This window comes from Rhyacophila brunnea, unplaced genomic scaffold (assembly GCF_057557595.1).
Source record: "Rhyacophila brunnea isolate RB1 unplaced genomic scaffold, BYU_Rbru_1.0 scaffold_10, whole genome shotgun sequence".
NCBI lineage: Eukaryota > Metazoa > Arthropoda > Insecta > Trichoptera > Rhyacophilidae > Rhyacophila > Rhyacophila brunnea.
The window spans coordinates 13,090,919-13,108,849 of record NW_028232752.1 but is presented as its reverse complement, the minus strand read 5'-3'; positions in this window follow the sequence as shown (position 1 = coordinate 13,108,849).

Here is a 17,931-nt window from a genome sequence, read left to right as displayed (position 1 = left end):
CTGCATTATTGCGTGCAGCGCCCGAAATCAAATAAAAAAAACTATAACTGACTGTCGGTTTTTTGGGTCCAATTTAAGAATGGGTACTCAAACTTTAGACTTGAGATGTTAAATTACCGAGGTAGTATATAATTTTAACTTAATATTTTAATGGTAGGTACCTAATTGTTTTACCTACGTGATTAATGCTTATAATATACTTAATTGACTTCTTTCCATTGGATTGTTTTAAAGGTTGAGTGAATGCGAATTATTGTTTTATGGAACACAAAATTAATGGAGTCCACTGGCTTACTTTATCGTGTATGGTATAAAAAGGTACGGATCTAATGTGGAAAAATATGAGATAAACTTAAACACATGTTATTTTCAATAGTCATGTCAAACTCATAATATTATGCATTAAAGTTTGTCACGTAAACGAAACGTGTATTCAATCTTTGAAGAAAGTCGGCGCACTTCGTGTCCCTTGGTATTATGGCCTCTAAAATTATAAAGCGAATCGTGCTGTGTTTTATGTTTATCAAATATTTTCTACGAGAACCACACCTTGTTATACGAAAACCTATAGTGTAAACAAGTTCCCATTAATTCAGTGTACCCTGGGCCCTGGCACATAGCGACTGGCTTTCACATTTCTATCTTATTAATCTGTTCTGTGGATGTGTCCGAGATGACAAATACCTGTATGCCAATACGTTGCTGAGCTAACCTCTGCAGGACTGTATGCTATGTTTATCGTAGCTTGTAACTTGTAACTCTCTTGGTCCCCACAATAATTGAGCATACTTATCATATAGAAAGCAGTTCAAGGATACCAACAGAGAAAATAAATAGTCTCTTTTGTCTTAGATAATATTATTCAAATCTATATCTACACCCTATACATATGCAGTTTAATTATATGGTTCTAAATGATAAATTACCATTATAATAATATTGTGTAAGTATCTACTCTATGACAACATCTTTTTGGCTACGTGTTAAAACTGTGAACTAACATGCTCCTCCCATTTAGTCTACAACAGCGCCTTCCTTCACGTAGCCAAGAAGATGTTGTCGTACAGTACCTATAATTTATTGTAAATAACTGTTAAGTAGGTAACATGAAATATTTATGTTATTTTTATGTGACTGTTATCTACAAGTCAAAGGTAACAAACATATTCTACGATTTTTCGTCGATTTGTAGAACATTTTTGTATGAAGGAAACTTATGTGAATGTGAAATAACAATATGTAGAATGTAGAAAACAATAGTGTAACATTATGTTAAACACGATAACTTATTTTTGCCAAAATGTGGACTGGCTGCTTTCTGAATAACTACATTCAATGTATGTAAATTATAAATGCTCGTTTCATTTAGTTTGCTTTAACACCTTATAACGTTTAAAAAAATCAGCAATCAATATTTCATGATATCAATTATATGTTTAACTTGAGAAGTAGTGAGACATAAATATTATTAAATCCAACAGAATGAAAACCTTAGCCACTCAATTGACCTTACTTTTTGCGTTCATAGAGATTCGTGACGATAAAAATGCAGCCTAAGGCCGTGACGTGTGGATCGAGATTCGGATCAGTAGTTTGGAAGCCGCTGATTGAGTCAATTAAAGCTTGCTTACCGTCGCCTGCAGGCTACCATCATTTGGAATTAGGATACTTAGAATCATTCCAGACACATTCAATGTTTATGGACATGCCTTAAACTTTAATCTAAATTTAAGGGAGGTAATACATAATTTATATTAGGTAGGTACGTTCAGTTCTTAATTTATTTAGCATCTTCAGTCAATCCTGTATCCAAAAGCGGCCGATGGCAAGCAAAAAAATAAATTGGTTAAATATACCGACGTGCAATTATCAGGTGGACAGGAACTACTTGAAGGTAAATACATCGTCAATAAAAATCACTCCTTACAGTTCTAACAATTAATGGTAAGATAATAGCATACGTATTAACCTTCCGTACAGTGCCCACTGCCCAGTATTAAGACTAAGGGGTGGCAAATCCGATAATCCACAAGAACTGACTAGGATTTAAGAGGTGCTGGAGCTATGTGGTATAGGTACATATTGTATATTGGTACATACTTTATCCAACTGACTTTCTCTTAGGCATGCTTACATACTGCAGTGAGCAATTTAGAAGAAATCTTTATTTAGCTACGTATTTTTTTCGACTTATACGAGGTATAAATGAGAACTCTGCCGTTCTGGGCCTGATAACTATCTTAGAAATAGAGAGCATCAGTTGTTTATTCTCCCAAGGTGCTGAACCAACCTGCCACTGGTATTGCCAATTGGGAGGGCGATAACTATGTTCAACGAAATTGCTTCGGGTGTTGATATATTCCACCTACGTGAGATGAGTTTAGGTGGACGTTGTTTTATAAATTCTTCAAATAGGGTCTGCTTAACTCATCCGGTGTACTTCCCTGTACCTATCTAATTTATATTTTTTATATTTACACATTTCAACTGTTTAATAACATACTATCTATCTCTATACCGATCTATCTCTTTTTTATGTAATACTGTTTTATATTTTCTTTGTTTCTAAATGTCATGTTGTGACCGTCTTAAACTTATAATTTGTAATGTCCACAATATGTTAAAAAATAATAATTTTAAAATTGAAAATTATCCACCCAATGACCAAACATGGACTACGAACATAGAACAAAGTCTCAGAAAAAATGTTAACCCATATATTATTTTCTTACCTAATAAATGTAAATAGAATAGGGTAAGTAGGTAGGTTTACATTTTAAAAACAAAATGATTGCAGCCGGGTCCAATGGTTGGCGGTTAGGTGAGAAATATAAGAACTAACTTGACTTTTAGATCTCTAATACAATATCTACTATACTAAGTAAAAGCTTTCCATCTCAGATTCATAAAAGTTATATATGGTATAAGCTTTACTTCTAAGTATTACTTCTTACGAGGCATTGTCTGTTTCAAATAATGAAGTAGACAATCCTCCAATCTCAAGGACAAACACCATCATAGTTCATACCGAAAACTTTTCACCAAGCCTTTGTTTGCATGTGTTAGTAGAAGATTCGATAGACTTCGATACAAAATATATTATGTGTATGTGAATCCTAATTTAAGGACGGATGGTTTGGAAAATAAATATATATCTTTTGGTATTTTTTTAAATTTATATCTCAAGTCCTCTAAATTTAAATAAGTCATCGCCACTGAGACACAAACATGATTTTCCAATCCCAAGAATGGGAAGAAGAAGTGCATAATAATCACAAGAGATACGTGGTATTGCCATTGAAATGATGATACTATCTCCCACATACAACTCGCATACACGTCCCGCGGTTCAACGTACAGAGAGCGCTTTTAAAAACCCGCCCCGCCCGACCTCACCAGACTTCTGAAGCGGGACGGAGCTATGCAGCGTCGTTCCGCGGCAGAGCGAGAGGTCGATACAGTCGGCTGTGGCGGCGTCACGTAATGATAAATTCCCCGGCATAAACCTTACTGACAGCCTCATATTTATCCCGCCGTGTAATGTCACTTAGCTGTCAAACCGAGACCAACTGACAGCTGAGATATTACCCGCCGACTTGTAAAAACGTACCCGGCAGGCAGGGCGGTTCGTGACAGAGGATCGGATGAATAATGCTATTAATTTTATATTATTACACTCATTTTAATCTTCACAATTTTATATAAGTACGTATAAAATTCCAATGTTTTAAGGCTATACTTCAGCTGAGGCATAGTCAAGAAAGATCGTGACTAGGCGATACGCGGATTGTGCAAATGACGCGAGCCGAACGAAATATAATTTGTCATAAAAATTCAACATGCGTCCTTTTAATGTCATGTTTATTATTATATTCGTAATAATAATAGTATATTCATTGACATGTATTCTTTTTCAAGTATATGCGGAACGTTTTTTTGATAATCTTTACACGATTTAATAATATATTCCTCCGACGCCATCACAAAACAAATTGACGTGCTCACAGCTCGACTGTCAGTCTCCGATTGGCGACGACTGCGAAATTTCGTTCCACCTACTCTTGTGAATCATCGTTCCGATCCAGGATGTGAACCTGGGACCCACGACATTATAAACCAACGCGTGAGCCTCTCGGTCTTCAATTAAAAACTTTAATACTTTTTTATTTGCTTTAATTATTTGCCGTTTCACTTATGTATGCTCTTAATATTATTAATGCAACAATCCATAATATTATTTTTACACAAAGTAACATGTTGATTATTCAACCTTGTAAGTGGGACAGAGTTTCTCAACTTTTTGAGCTGCGACGCAACCCGGATTAGGGTAAAAGTTTTTGTTTCGCGAAAAAATGTCCAAGTTCGAAACTTAGTTGAATATTCCTTCCAAAAACACGATATCATTACGATCAAAATTTTCCGCCTAAATGAAAATTCCATTCAGAATCGAGCTTTCTTTACTCTACAAAAACTTCCAAAGGTTTTTAAATATTAGATAATATGTTTACACCTTTCTTTATGATATACATGTGTAGATATATATTGTATTATTTATAGATAGTATTTCTGTATACGATATCTAAATTACGATTTTATGCGCATTAAACATCTGTAATTTTTATGGAAATATGTAGGCTGTAAGTTATGGACAACTCCGTCCAAATGTGATCGCGGAAAGATGGCTCTTTCCTCGCTTGTTTCGTGCTTTTTATCGTCTGTCATATTTTGGGACTTCAGGGATGAACAAATTACACCGGAATTGTGGTCAGAAACTGCGAGATTTTATTACATTAATATCTACAAATAGTTACATTTTTATACAAATTCTTTTCAATTAAATTTTGGCGGAGGGCGAGTTTAACATTGTTTACTGTTTTGCTGTCAATCTACGCATCCAGCGCATAAAGCAATGCGCAAAATGTTGCGTTGCCATTCTTGATCAATTACATAATACAGCATTGCCGGTTTTATTATTTATTTATTTATTCTCGCAATCAACCCTTACTATGCGTCGGTTTGATGTTTCGGGCCTCTTTAGATCCACAGAGACATCCCCAAAATGGGGACCATTCGGGGGTGTAACATTATCTACAGTTTTTCCTAATATTCTTCGTATTGTGTCGTCGGTCCCTATTAAAAAAGTCGGATCTGAAATTTTGTCATTTTCGGATTATTACGTAAAAGTTATTTAAACACTTTAAACATTTATACCACGTTCACAGTTTTTTTTGTTGTTTGAAAAATTTCGAGATATTCAAGTTAAAAATGACGGATCTACCGAGAGTGTCCGAATAACAATGTCGGTTCTTACCAACCGACATTGTTGGCTGGGCGTGGGTGAGCAAGATGCGTCGGATCTGACAGTTACTGCTATGTTCACCGGACAGACGGATGTTTTTATAAACGTTTAGAAAAGTTTCTATAACCCGTATTTTTATTCATTATGGCAATCAATACGTCACAAAGGATATTTGATGAAACATCTTTGATTGCTCGTACTGAAAAATAGCATTTTGCAGATCCGACTTTTTTAATAGGGACCGACGGTGTTATTTCCAGTTCAAAAATATTTTTAGGTTTTTTATGGCAAACTTTTTTTTAAATTATGCCCAAGACATAAAGTTTGTTTCCCACCATTTTTTAAATCGACAAGAGTTGCTCTCTGACATATTATGTTAAAATTACACTAAATAACAAAGTATTTTTTTTTAATTTAATCGATGGTCAAAATACCTCAGTATAATAATTATTATGTTAATACAATACATATTATATAATATAACGTATAATGTATCTACCTGAAAATCTCTCAAAACTATGTTATTATTTTTATGCGCATATCTCAACGTGTAGGTACCTCAATGATGGAGAAAAGCCTCTTCGCTTGTAAGATAATAGGCCCTGGCCGAATTCAAATTAGCAATACCTACCCGATGCGAGTAGAAGAATAGTTTTATTTCTTAGCCGGCCCAAATTTTCATTTGACTAGAATCAAGACATAATAGTAGTTTGCATGCCAAAATCCTCAAAGAAACCTCGATTATAAATGCTAAGTAGGTATTCATAAAGGCATCTAGAAAAAAAAACATATTGATACTTTTTTTTTTTTTAAATCCACAAAAAGGTGATTGGATTGTTTTCAAAAATATTCAATTAAATATAGAATATTTTCCTTTGTGTTAAATAAACTGGAATATTATATCACCTCATCTACCAGGGAACTCAGAAATAATGGGAACTGAAATACATAACGGGTAAGGCGATGGCAGGTAACCGACTCGAGTAAGGAAGAATCCGGGTTAAACTTACACACGTGTCAAGAATACGTTTTACGTCGAATACTGAAAACTGCTCTCGGTTTATGCATTTACGCTCATTTAATGTTGGTGTATTACACACACTATTTAGCACGTGCATAATTCGTGCTTCATTTTCGTAGGATACTCACACATTCAAAAGCCTGTATCAACATGCGGCGTATTGAATATAGCCTATCGGTATTCTATTTATTATCTATTCTGTGTCATCTACCATAAGCGTGAGGCCTCAGTGGCAGCGTTTTGCAGTGCGGCGCGTGCATATTGTGGGCACTTATTTAACATTTGTTTTGTTACTAATTTGATTACAAAATGTCTTTAATATACCTACTGTAAAATGTGATAACGAATGTTTTTTTCATACGACATTACATTACAATCTGAATATCAATTTTCTTGTTGGAGTATTATTATTAATAATTAATTGGAGTTAAACTTTTGAACCACCCTTCAAGAGGAAGAAATATAGGCATTCATAATAACTCTATAATAAAACAACTCTATATTATCAGCACTCGTTTTTATCTCGGCAACATCTCATCGGTGAGAAAGAGACGACTTCATATGCCCTCTTCCTTCACACGTGAGCGAACAACACGGTGGGGGCAAAATAATTACACTCAGTCACAGACACTACGCCCTCTGTCCCGTTTTTGCCCTCCTGTAGAGTTCTGGAGTGAAAGAGACGGGTCGGACTAATGAGGGTGAGATTGAGGGTCACCATGTCTTTTGGCAGGTGGAAGAAAAAACTGATAAATTATTAATTTATTATTTATCATTCACTACCTTACATATTGACAAGTTGTCAAGACTTCTTTTTTTTGGCACTACTGCTTCGTGTCCGGAAATTTGTACGTACCTATGCAGTTGGCCGTATCACAGTTCATCACGAGCTGTTGTATGAAAATAATAATTATATGGGCGTATAGTATTGAGAGTCAAATTCATGACTTACAAATACGACAGAAGAAAATGAGTAGGTAAGTAAATTGGAAATACAATCATATCATCAATATTATATATAAAACTCTGGTAGGTGCTCGTACGTATCAAGTCGTAGGTAGAGTTGGGTATTTCCCGAGAAAATCTCAATCTCGAGATTCGAGATTTCCCGAAATGGTAAAATTTTGAATTCTCGAGATAGGGGATTTCCAGAAAAGAATTCTCGAGAATTCTCGAGATATCGGGAAATTTAAAAAAAATCTGTAAAAAATCCTAAAATCAGTGTAAGAACAGACAAATTCCAAAAAAATAATATTTTATTTATTTATATAAGAAGACAAACAAAATAGAAGTAGGAAATCAAAAATAATTCAAAACATTACATAAGTACTTATTAAAATAGAATTTAAAAAAATACAGACTGTCAATCGCTGCGTCTGACAAATGCGTACGCTTTTGAGATAGAAAATTCCCTGATTTTGCAAAATTTGCGCTCATTTTGAGTCGACGTTTGCTTAATTGTGTTATACCTATGCCCCGGTCAGTCTTTGAACGTTTTGTTTTTCAGTCCACCGTTTTTGATATAGAAAATCGTTTTTTTAATTAATATTTGATAATAAAGAAATCCCGAATCCCGAGAAAACATTCTCGAGATCCGGGATTTACGGAAATGTTCAAAATTTCAATTCTCGAGATTCGGGATGGAAAATCTGGAAAATTTCTCGAGAATTCCCGTCGGGAAATTCCCGAAACCCATCTCTACTCGTAGGTACCTGTCAATATCACATTAACGTTGTTTTTAAATCCACGAACATCTTTTTTTGTTTTATGTCAATGCTATACGGCTCACGGTAAACTGTGCTACAGTGAAATGTAGGTAATACGTACAATTCACATGTAACCTTAGTGCTTGGGGTCAAATTAACCTAGGTACCCAATCAGACTTATCCACTCTAACCGGTCCTCTTTTTCTACCGATTACCCAGGGCAAGTTAGGTACTAAACTCGTGGTCCACTCCATGTTCTTGCGTTGAGCAGACATTTTAATATAACTGAACAAGAATGCTATAAAGCTATAAACAAGCGCAGGTTTGGGATCTGTTTACGAAAGAATGGATTCTGTATGAACAGACCCAGATGTCTATCAACACGGCGATTTTATTTTCTGCATAGGTACTGCATTCATTAGTAGGTAGGTACCTACACAAAATAGTAAGTACCTATAAGAATAGTTCATTCCAAATTTAGTCATTTTTCTTTATTTAGTTCCATAATATATTTATAAAATCAGTCTCTTCCTCTCCTTTCGATATTTTCAGGAAGCATTATGGATATGTCTATTGGTAGGTAGGTACCTATCACACAGTTCAACCAACCAATCTTACCTCGAGTCACCTCTAAAACAGTATAATATTGTCACAATTCAAATAGTGTTTGAATTGTTATTTATTACCTACTTCGTATCTACATAATGTAATAGCGCATGTACACGTGCATGGATTTACTGGCGGCAATAGTGCTTATTTTAAACTATCATGACAATAATTTGTTTACACGTAAAAGTGCTGACTGTCTTCCCAATTCATTCTTTAAGTGTGAGCGAGACGCCATGTTGTGATTTTATGGTAGATAATATCTCGTACTATTTGACAGCAGTGAAAATCGGTCAACCTGAAAGTTCGTTTTTTTGCCGGCAGGTCCGCCACTATCGTTATCGCAGATCGATTTTTTCGAGAGATTCGAAAAATTACTGTCACATGAAAATTCAGAAGCTTCCAAACTTGTTTGATTCATGCATGCAATCTTGCCAACTGCAGGATAATACATTTTTAGCCATACATTTTCTTACTGTCAACAGTAAGTCCATGCACGTGTAAACGGGGTATAACTTACGAAGAATAGATCGTACGGTACGAAGTCATCCCGAAAACACCAAAAACGACGCGTGCGCCACGCAAGAGAATGGGACAACTGGACGCCAGGACAATTGGACGCCGCACTGTCGTAGACATGTAAACAGAACGTAGACGATTAATTTTAATGAGTTTCTATCTACTACTTAGTAGTTTTAATTCATCTTACTCTTAACATAATGTTTTTTTATTGCGGATTGAGAATTACCATGCCTAAGGCTTTATATAAAAATAAAAAAACTCTTTTTTCGTTGGAAAATCAGTATTTACGTGTGCATATTTAAATTCTCACGAGCTATTAAATCATAATGTAATAATTTAAATATAATTAAAAATATTAAATATTTTTACGTGTAAGTACCTAACGTTTATTTATTTTCGAATTGCGTGGCGTCCAGTTGTCCCGGCGCCAAATCGTCCTAGACCCTCACGCAACGGCCACACTCTTTACTTCCTTCATTCTTCATGAACCAAGCCCGGTTTAACTTCGATTTTCAACAAAATTTCATGTGTTTATATAAGTAGGTACTTATTTAACTTAATCGTATAAGACAATGTTAGATACTAAACGTGGTAAACGAAAAGTTTAGTTTCAACTCAATACCACAATATTATTGCTTTACTACTATTATTATACTTGTTAATTATAATATTAAAAGCCCTAAGATTAATAATAACATAAACTGTGGGCACCCCTAAATTGGCGCGTAACGTTCGCGGGTAATTTAGTGCCGGATTGCGCTAGGTGCAATATTTCTTCTCAAGTCGAGCGAAAATTACCCCACCGCAAACTAGGTGCAGGTAGATACTGGAGTATCCACTACGTCACTGCATTGAAGAGATTGATAAACATCCCTAACTTTACTTATTACTTATTATACAAAAAAATTATATTAGGTAAGTATTTAGATTTAATTTTAATTGATTGATAAGATAAAACTTAATAGTAATAAACATTTGTTGTGTGGGGTTATCTCACCAGTCACCACACCAATTCGTCAAAGTAACCGATAAGTTCTCATCAATAGACTTTGAAAACTTTGAAACTTAGGTAAACAAGAATAAAAAAAATTAAATGACTAATTTGTAGGCATATAAATTAAAATATGCAACAACTACTCACCGATTTTTAAAAGGAGTAGAATATGAAAGGTAACGCAATTTGAAGGATCGTATATTTTTCGGCGACGAAATCAGATCTCTGAATGCCCGTTTAGATCAAATTGCTCTGCTCTGCCTGAATCCAATAGAATAGAGCCTCACTTTCCGAAAACGTAAGAGAAATAATAAATGAATTAAATCTTCAAAATAATGATGCTTGAAGTTCCCAGTAAGCAAAATCCTTGTTACAATTTCTTACTACCAACGTTCCCTCTAATTTTTCTATTGTGTGTGCGGATCATCAACGCATCTGAGCAGTGGCGTAACTAAGGTTGGTGTCATCACCCGATGCGATAAAATTTACACCCCCTCCCCCCACAAACACACACATACAATTTTTAATTATCACTTATATTTTTAAGGAATTTTTAATTTCGGTAATTTTGTATAATAATAACACTAACAAATTTTGATTTACTCAAAAATGAGTCAAATAATTGTGCATAGGATAGTTTCGTGCATTCGAGCAAAACTAAAATCTGCTAAAGGAAACTTTCTTTTAATATTTTTGTGTGAGGACTGTGCGGGGGATGAAAACATGTGTGCGGATACATTTCGGTAAGTGTGCGCCTGCACACGCGCACACCCTACAGAGAACATTGATTACTACTAAATAGTAAATACGATTCTGGCAGGAATTCGTTAAAATTTATCATAGAAATAATTATTTAATGGAGATCATAAAAAAATACCTTATAATTTTAATAGGATAATATTGCATTGTATGGTCATTAGATAATAGTGACAATGATTTAAACAAAATGATTGAAGTAGGAACCTAAGTGCAAAGAACACCGTGGCCGTGCGATGCGCACGTGGCGTGAAAGGCGTTAAAAGCACTTGCTTTGCGCACTACGCCTTAAGCCCCCTGCACCGTGCGCGCATAGCTCGGTTTCTTGCAGTGTGCTCCACCACCAAGAAGACGACACTCAGATACTGTAAACTTTATAAGTACCTAAGCATATTTTTTAAACTGGTTTTAACGAGATTCATTGAAACCAGCTTCGCGAATTGTGTGATTTTACTAGGGAACGCAAAACCTGTATGTACTGTGGAGTTTACTTATGTCATTGCAACCGAATTGAGAACCCCATGCAGAATCCAAGATTTCGATCTTAATTAAGGATAAGTTGCCGAAAAGCATGACTTAACTATAGAGTTAAGGAATCCTTAACCATATACTACTTTTGTTATGAACACGCCCCCTTCTGTATTACCGTTTACCACTGACAGCTGCTGTCAAAATAAATTCGCGTGTCTATAAAACAGTCCATACATTCATATTCATTTAACAATTTATCTCAATATGGATATTGATAATGTTAATTCGTTTAGCATATACATGCAGAATATTATTTTACGTTTTATACGCCAGTCCGCAGAAATACAAGATGCCAGACAAAATGACAGTGGACGCTAATGTTACCATGTTAAAAAAAATATCTTGCGGTGCCTGTGAAATCACGTATAATGGACTGATAACGGAAAAATAAGAGTATTATAATTAAATATTAATTATGTACTTATAGGTATTGCATTTATAAAATGCAGTTGTCATATTTTTGTCATCGTTTAACATTTACAAAATAATTTACCTAAACTATAGAGAAGAGAATTTTTAAATATGGTATTATTTTCAATAGAAAAAACGAACGAAGAACAAGGTGAACCATAGACAACATTATCTTAACTAAGGACATGTTTCTGCATAGTGTTTTCTACTAAGGAAATTTTAGTTATGATAAATGTTTCTGCATTCCGCTCTGAATGCGCAAGTAGGTACATGTAAATTAGACCGTTTTTACTTGTGCGATGATCGCACTGAATGGCTTGAAGAAATGCATGTACCTATCTAGGTAGTACCCACCCGATATTTTTATGATCCACTAGCTGAAGTACCCGGCTTCGCACGGGGTCGCTTCGTGGTTATATTTATCTTAGATATTTGAAAAATAATAAGAGGTAATTATTTCTTTAATATTAAAATATCTGTGTAATACAATATGGCAATATGAAAATAATTATAATAGGAGTAAAGGTCAAACATAAGAACACTAAATTAATATCGAATCCAAAATATGAAAACGTTATTAATGTTATAAATATGTAGTAAAAAAAAAATCAAAATTGGATGGAACAAACAAACAACAAACTTTGTATGTTATCTAATAATAATTTAGAAACCGCACACAACTGACAAAAGTTTCATCGCAATCGGATGAATGGTATAGGAACGCATACGAATAGTATAAGAAGATGATTTTATAATTCAGAAACCTTCGTGGGCATGCGCATGACAACTCACCAAAGTTTCATTGCAATCGGATTAATGGTATAGGAACGCATACGAATAGAAGAAGAAGAAGATGGTTGTACTAATTCAAAAACCTTTGCGGGCTTGCGCACAACAACTGGTCAAAATTTCATCACAATCGGATGAATGGCATAAGAACGCATACAAATAGAAGAAGAAAAAGATGATTGTTGTAATTCAGAAACCTTTGCGGGCAAGGGCACAACAACTCACCAAAGTTTCATTGCAATCGGATGAATGGTATAGGAACGCATACGAATAGAAGAAGAAGAAGATGGTTGTACTAATTCAGAACTCTTCGCGGGCGTGCTCACAACAACTGGTCAAAATTTCATCGCAATCGGATGAATGGTATAAGAACGCATATAAATAGAAGAAGATAGAATAGAAGAAAAAGAAAATAGTTGTAACAATTCAGAGACCTTTGCGGCGTGAGCACAACAGTCGATCAAAATTTCATTGCAATCGGATGAATGGTATAGGAACGCATACGAATAGAAGATAGAATAGAAGAAGAAGATGGTTGTACCAATTCAGAAACCTTCGTGGGTGTTGGCACAATTACTGACGAAAAATTTGTTGCAATCGGATGAATGGAATAGAAACGCATACGAATAGAAGAATATAGAATAGAAGAAGAAGAAGAAGAAGATAGTTGTACTAATTCAAAAACCATTGCGGGTGTTACCACAACAACTGACGAAGGTTTCATCGCAATCGGATAAATGGTATAGGGACCATACGAATAAAAGAACATAGAATGAAGAAGAAGAAGAATAAGATGGTTGTACTAATTCAGAAACCTTTGCGGGTGTAGGCACAATTACTAACGAAAATTTTATTGCAATCGGATGAATAGAATAGGAACGCATACGAATAGAAGAATATAGAATAGAAGAAGAAGAAGAAGAAGAAGAAGATGGTTGTACTAATTAAATAACCATTGCGGGTGTTACCACAATAACTGATGAAGGTTTCATTGCAATCGGATGAATGGTATAGGGACCATACGAATAAAAGAAGATAGAATGAAGAAGAAGAAGAAGAAGAAGATAGTTGTACTAATTCAGAAACCTTTGCGGGTGTTGGCACAATTACTGACGAAAATTTTATTGCAATCGGATGAATGGAATAGGAACGCATACGAATAGAAGAATATAGAATAGAAGAAGAAGAAGAAGAAGAAGAAGAAGAAGAAGATGGTTGTACTAATTCAAAAACCATTGCGGGCACAACAACTGATGAAGGTTTCATCGCAATCGGATAAATGGTATAGGGACCATACGAATAAAAGAAGATAGAATGAAGAAGAAGAAGAAGATGAAAATTTTTCTAATTCAGAAACCTTTATGGGTGTGCATACAACCACTTACCAAAATTTCATTGCAATCGGATGAATCGTATAGGAACCATACGAATAAAAGAAAATATAATGAAGAAGAAGAAGATGATGATTTTTCTAATTCAGAAACCTTTATGGGTATGCATACAACCACTTACCAAAATTTCATTGCAATCGGATGAATGGTATAGGAACGCATACGGGACAGACACACAGACAGACAGACATACAGACAGACAGACATTCATTTTTATATATTAGTATAGCCTATACTCTTCCCGCAAGTGCAAGCAATAAGTTTACAAAGTTTTATCGCAATCGGATGAACGGTATGGCTGCGCATTAAATACGAACAAACAAACACACAAATATTAATTTTTATATATTAGATAAGCGAAAACACTACTTAGGTCAAATTGTACAATATAATAAATATATATAAAGAATTCACATGTTTACGTGGTAGATTCGATTATAAAGGATTTAAAAACAGAGTTTTCTTTGTTGATTGTAACATAACGACCGTGTTTAGGAAAAAGGGCGTAACCCTCACAGAACAAATTTTACAGGAGGGGAAAAAAACGTTTTTTTAATGATTTTATTTTAATATTTAAAAAAAAAATACATTGGATGCATGATGATTGATGATTTGGTAATAATTAAAGAAGTTATTACATAAAAATCATTAAAATTGAGGGTAAATGCTTTTCTCTTTAAATTAAAACTTAATTAATCTCAATTAAAACCTGAATTTAGATAATAATTCGGTATTTGCGGCTTACTTCCTTTTTATAGAACGTGTACTTTTAGTTGTATACATTGGTAATATCTAATAAAAGCACTTTTCGAAAAATCGAGAGTTACGCCCTTTTTCCTAAACATATTCGATAATTATTGGACTAGTCCCATTAGTCAATAGACACAATAGACAGAACGACCACCTCCGAAACAGCTCTATATTTATTATTAATAACGTAAATATCGTAGAATTCACGAAAACTTTATTTTATCCATTAAACTGATTAAAAAATACGGATAATTTATACTCTTTATCTCATACCTACTACCTAGTACCCAAGTGCCTGCAGGATATTTTGTTTACCACTCAAGGTGTTTTTCAAATGTATGTTAATACTAATACTTAAACACACAAAGGCTTATTGTCAAAAATAATGATTTCGGCTACTTATGTTCAAAACACTATGTATAATGCAGATTATCTATTTACTATTGTTCAGTAGCGAACTTTTCTTTTATGGGTGAAATATTGCTTCGTGAATGCATAATGTCACTTGCCTTTGTTTAGCAAAAGGATTACAAAACTATTACAATGGCTTCAATACAAAGATTATGCACAACGTCGTTAAAATTTTAACATACAGTTGAAAGCCACAAAAAGAATGACAATAGGTACTTAAGGCTATACTTCAGCTGGGGCACGGTCTAAAACGATCGTGACTACGCGACGCGAAGATTGTGCAAATGACGCGTGCAGAACAAAACATAATTTGTCATAAAAAGTCAACATGCGTCCATTTAATGTTATGTTTATTGTTCTATTAATAATAATAATATATGCATTGACATGTTTTGTTTTTCAAGTAAATGGGTAACGTTTTTTAGTCATCTTTAAACGATTTAAGAATTAATTCCCCCGTCGCCATCACAAAACAAATTGACGTGTTCACAGCACCGACCTTCGCTCTCCGATTGCCAGCCAGTCCAAAATTTCGTCGCACCTATAGTTGAAAATTATTTACCGTTTCACTGAAGTACCGTCTTAGTTAATAGTTTAATATTTGTAGATATGTAGGTATTATTCATTATTTTTTTTAAACTTTAATATGGGATCTTTCATAAATGACGTCATACGTTTTTGGTAATTATACCTCCCCCCCCCACCTTCATCACCGAAGTTCAACACATAATATCTTAGTGTTACTGCCAAAAGTAGATATCTAAATCTCGAAATCAGTTATGGAATGATTGCAATTTTAAAGTTTGACATGCCCTCTAAAATCACTCGTAATGACAAATTCTTTGTGCTTTATGTGCATGTTCATGTTCTCTGTATATTAGTGAGCTTACTGCCAGAAGTTGGTAAGTCTCTAAACCATAATATTATGGAGTAGATAATTGCAATATGATAGATTGACATGCCATCTCAACTCGGCATAACGCTAAATTCTTTGTGCTTTATGTGCATGTTCTATAATATATCGGATGACCTTGACCTAACCTAACCTAACCTAACCTAACCTAACCTAACCTAACCTAACCTAACAGCTTTTGGCAGCAACCCCACGAATTCGGATAACCTTGGATTTTTTTATAGCATTTATATTTAAGTATATACTTAATAATTACTTATAATAATATGTAGACACTGTTAACTCTAAATACCTAAATTATCGACTTATCTACCAATTTTTGGCAGCAACCCCACGTACCTAGTCCAGAACAAAAACATCTTTAAGTATATAAATTTTTATGAACAATGGTTTCCGTTCGTGTGGGAATACAAAATTACATCGACGTTTGTATCAGAATACAATATTAAATGTACCTACGTAATTATTGTCCTCATAGAAATGTTGGAAACAGTTTTACTACAATATTCTCGTGCAGTAAAGTTTTTATACAATGTTCATTTATTTACGTACCGAAGTATTTTTATAAGAGATTTCAGTGGATAAAAGTTAACATTTTTGACAGCTGTTCAGCGCTTTGACAGCGTTGACATGTTGCGTTTTAATTAATCTGATGTAGACGTCATGACAATCTTAACAATGGTAACCCGTAGAATGAATTAAGAATGACACATGAATGCCCAATGAAGGTTTTCCTTCGTTTAAAATCATTTATCATCACTTCACACCTGCCAATTTACACACATTAAATGTCAAATTTTGACAGTTTGCAGTAGTGATGGCTACAACCGGTTCGCTAAATTGTTATTAAATTTTATATTCTGATTATGTAACCTTGGCTGTTTTGCCCTCTGACCGCCTTCAAAATTTAAAACTCATTTAATTTTACTATGATTTTGTAACAATATCTAGCGAGGCCATTCTTCACTATGATCACAATCCGAAAATCATGAGGTAAATTTTTTTGAGCTATGAAATGACTTAAAAACTGAAAAAAATAATATAGGAAAGTACTATTTTTTATGTAGGTGTACGGTACTAAAAATGCGGAAACGGGAATATTTTTTAATTTAAAGATTTGCATGGAACAAATTTATAAGAAAATACGGTTCTTGTCTGTTTAGTGGAAGCCAGCGGCAAAAACATTTTGAAAATAGTCGATATACTTACTAGATTATTTTGTTATGTTAGGTTAGGACGGTTAGGTTTTTATTCTTGAATTCATGAATTTTATTTTGCCGAAATCAGATATGAAAATTGCCCATGTTCCCGCTTCGCTAGCTTCCAGTCAACAGATCTGTATCGAAAATACTTTTAAATTTATTAATCGATTCTACATTATTTACGATACGTACCTATATTTAATGGTAAAGAAGGGGCAAAGAATTTTAAAATAAAATACTTTCTATTTCACATCTATATGCTAATTTCAATGAATTGTAATCACCAATCACCATTCAAACTAGGGGTAAAGTATCGAATGATCCGATGCCTACTAACTGACAAAAAAGTATCGAAATATCGATATATTTCATTGACTCCTGACTGAAATATCCTTCGCGGGCGTCGCGTTACCGATTACTGACCAAATACAAACCGTATCAACTGGTTCGGTAACCATGGTAAATTGGTCAACCGCTTCACGAAAACCCGCTGTGGTGCGAAATCTGAAAGGCACATCACTAAATTTGAAAATTTTAAACATGTCAAAATACAACAATGTGTATGTTTTTATTATTATGAATAATAATAGTAGTAGGTATAGATACCTACATACATCTGCGGTGAGACT